Source organism: Brassica oleracea, chromosome C5 (genome assembly GCF_000695525.1).
Source record: "Brassica oleracea var. oleracea cultivar TO1000 chromosome C5, BOL, whole genome shotgun sequence".
NCBI classification, from domain to species: domain Eukaryota; kingdom Viridiplantae; phylum Streptophyta; class Magnoliopsida; order Brassicales; family Brassicaceae; genus Brassica; species Brassica oleracea.
In genome coordinates, this window is record NC_027752.1 from 8,604,735 (window position 1) to 8,605,200 (window position 466).

Here is a 466-nt window from a genome sequence, read left to right on the forward strand (position 1 = left end):
GAGACGTCTTGATCATTGCCATCTACGTTGATGATCTATTTGTGACAAGAACTTTACTTAAGGTGATTAGGCAATTCAAGGAGGAGATATCTAAGAAGTTCGAGATGTCAGATCTAGGTAAGCTAACGTACTACCTTGGCATAGAGGTGATTCAAGGAGCAGACAGAATCAGAATAAAACAAGAGAGGTATGCTCAGGGAATCCTGCGTGACACAAAGATGGAAGCGTGTAACGCAACTCAAATTCCAATGGAGGCGAATTTGAAGATCTCAAAAGCTGAAGATGAGCAAGAGATAGATGCTACCGAGTTCAAAAGAATCATAGGATGTTTGAGATATCTGCTTCACACAAGTCCCGACCTGTGTTACGCAGTAGGTGTTCTTAGCAGATACATGCACAATCCGAGAGACTCTCACGGACAAGCCATCAAACACATATTGCGATATGTGAAAGGAACAACAAACTA